Source organism: Akebia trifoliata, chromosome 12 (assembly GCF_017979445.1).
Source record: "Akebia trifoliata isolate Shusen 1 chromosome 12, ASM1797944v1, whole genome shotgun sequence".
In the NCBI taxonomy this organism is placed as follows: Eukaryota; Viridiplantae; Streptophyta; class Magnoliopsida; order Ranunculales; family Lardizabalaceae; genus Akebia; species Akebia trifoliata.
In genome coordinates, this window is record NC_141386.1 from 18,092,985 (window position 1) to 18,096,463 (window position 3,479).

A 3,479-nucleotide genomic window follows, 5' to 3' on the forward strand; every position below is an offset into this window, starting at 1 on the left:
TTTCTTTCATTTTTTTTTTAAATGAGTTGAAATCCGAATTCAGAAAAGAATTTGATTTTCATTTTGATTAAAATGGCCCGGCCCATCATGATTGTTAGATCGAGATGGACTGGGTCATTATGAATTATTGCAAAAAATGGATTCTTTATTGGGTTGGTGCACCCATTTTAATTTCTAAAACAAAATTTTTGATCCTTGAGGACAACCATACATTCTGATCTCATACATACATTTTGATCATTCACATCATTCACATACATTCATCAATCATAAGGTCCCATTCAATTAACAACACGGGAACACCCACGATAAGTTCGAGTCGTGACCTATAGGGGAGGTTTCTAAACTTTAAGTTTATTATGTGCAATACATTTATATCTAGCCATCCTTGCTCAAGTACACCTATATACTTCTCTAGCGTATTCAATCAGACAGTACGTGATGATTTGGTTTGATATACCGTATAGGTGATAATCCAAAACTTCAACTCACTTCTTTGAAGTCAAAAGCAGCCAGTTTAATCCCTTGATCAGAGGTGGCGCGCGATGCTTGAGCAAAGGCACTCTTAAATCACCTCCTTTCTAGAATAGACGTAGTCTATCCTTCTAGTACTGTAGTACATCGAAGCAGGATCTCGCTTAGATACTAGTTTGGACCAAGAGTGCAACTAATGTACTTGGATCATCTTTGATATACCTATGGGTATGAGTCAAGAGTTGTAGCTTTCATAAATGGTTTGGCATCTCACGAGGGGACCGACCATGTATTAGTACTACGTTGGCAAACGGGACATGTGACTGTGCGGCTTACAATAGGTCAAAAGCTCAGTCGCTCTAGCCTAGGTGCATCGATATACCTTTTAGAGTCACCTGATCAGACGGTACTGATGCTCCAGTTTGATATACCCTAAGGTACGTGATTGGAGTTATGATTTTCATAAATGACGTCGCATCTCCAAAGAGACTGGGCCACGCACTACTGCCACGTTGGCTATATTGGGACATGCAAGCGTGCAAAATAGTAAACGTGCATGTGGTGTGTGCAAAACAGGGTGGGGTGTGCCCGAGGCCTTTTCAAACAAATGGACCCATAGGCCTGATCAGATCATATAAGTAAGGATATCACATGAATATTAATCAAAAATATTACATCAAGACATGCATATCAAAATTAATCAGGATCGTGATACATCAAATAAGCAAAAATCATGACACAAAGATAATCAATCATAAGCCAATCAATAAGTAAAAAAAATGGCTCTTTCTCTATGGCCCAATCGAGAATTATTTTGGGTGGCCCATAACAATTCGGGATTTCAAAGAATATTACATTGAAAATAAAATGATGGTTGTGGAGGCAAATAGTGATTTTTTCTAAAAAAAACAAATTGATTTTCCTAAAAACTCACTTTTCATTTTTTTTAATAGAAGTATGAGACCCTCAAAATGAACCTTTTTTTTTTACATGTTGTTGCCAACCATACTCACAAGAAGGAAGAGAAAAGGAAAAAAACTAAAAAAAAAAATATAAACAAATAAATAGAAAACAAGAGTTAAAATTCAAGGCCTCAAATACCTATTATTAAAAAGAAAGTCAATCCACCATCGAATCTAAGATTTTTCCTAAAATCCAGATTTTATCAGATTGAACCAATTTTTTTTTATTAGCACTTAATAATTCTATCGATCCTGATCAATCTACTTACTAAGAGAGAGAAAAAAAACCTTTAAATCGATGAACCCCAAAATTTTCACATCAATGGCCGGTTTTAGTAAAATCGATGAAACAACATTCTGATCTTTAGTTTGAGATTGCTCTCCCCATCTTCAAATCAAAAGAAATTAGGATTGATTTTTCTCGAAACTTTTGGATTTTCTAACAATCTGGATGAAAAAGATAAAATGCGCGAAAATTTCCATCAAGAAATTCTTTTTAAAGAAAAATCGATCAAGATCAAATTCAATTCAAACAATGTGAAACGATCTCAAGGTTTATGTCTCTAAAACACAGTATCCTACCTTTTTTCCTTTGCGATTTAAGGTTTCAAACGCAGTCCAAAATATGCCTTTATTCGAAGAGACAAATCAGAGATTAAAAAAAAAACAACCATGAAATACGTTTTCAACGAAGATCGTTGGCTCCTCAAGCAAAATCCATCATTTCACTTCGAATTGAAAGATTTCTATTGATTTGAACCGGTGCACACTTAAATTTTCTTTGACAGTTGAATGAAAAGGGTGATTTTCACTAACTCATTCTAAATCAAATAGACTTCAAGGGGTTATCGATTTAGCGTTCTGTATCTCTTCGTTGTAGAAATCGACAGTTTTTTTTTTTTTTTTTAAACTGATCAGCATGTGAGAATGAAACCGATCGGTCCGAGAGAACCCACCAATCGTTCTCTGTTGAAGACGATGGAGTTGGGGAAGAAAACAGATTTTTTCTTTTTTAAAATGATTAAAAGGGTTCAAAAAATAAAAGAATTGTTTTACTAACAGCACCCTATTAAGAAACATTGGGTTTAGAAGTTAAAAGCGATTTGTACTAGGGATACACCACCCTACAAAAAACATTAAAACGAGGGGTTGCTACTAACAGAACCTCAAAAAATCATTTTTTTTTTAGTTTTCTTTTTGTTGTCAATGGGCGCCTAGCATAAATAATAATAATAATCTTTTTTTTTGAAAAAAAAAAAACCAATAGATTAAACATATACTAAAAAAAAAAATTTTAAAACTAAAAAAAAATACTGTCCAAGGATCAATCGCATACACCTAAAAAATATCCTTTAAAAAAAAATCTACACACGTTTCTTAAAAAAAAATCAATGAAAAGAAAATAAAGATAAAAAAATTTCGTTGTCCAACTGTCATCAACCTATCTTCAATAAAACCATCCCTTTGAAATCTCGCATTATTTAGGGTCATACCGAATGCCCCTTGATTAAACCATAAAAAATAATATGTTGGATCAAGGTACTCCAAGTAAAATCGAATAATTAATGATTGGACTAACAAGAACAATAAATAAAAAAACGATAAACAAACAATAAAAAGAAACTAACTAATATTAAATAACAAAAAAAACTAGGTCATTGGCAATGTTCCCATACTTGGGGCTTTTCAAGTTTGATCCTCTATGATCCCCAGTGGAGTCGCCACTGAAAGCGTCCTCGATCCGTGGGGTGCACGGATCTGCTTTTGACTTTTGAGGTTTGAGAGTCGCCACCTAATCATTACGGTCTAGGAATCGAACATCGACTCGAAACAGATAAAAACGATCAATCTACTTAAAAAAATACTGAGTCTAGGGATCACGTTACGGGGTTGGAAGGTATTAGGCACCCACCCTGTTTGGCAAACGCCGGTCTCTACTAATTCCCAAATAAAACTATATTACTAAAAAGACCTAAATAATAACAAAAAAATAAAAATATTTACCTTTACGAATGCAACGGTTTTGTTCCCTCAGATTTGATA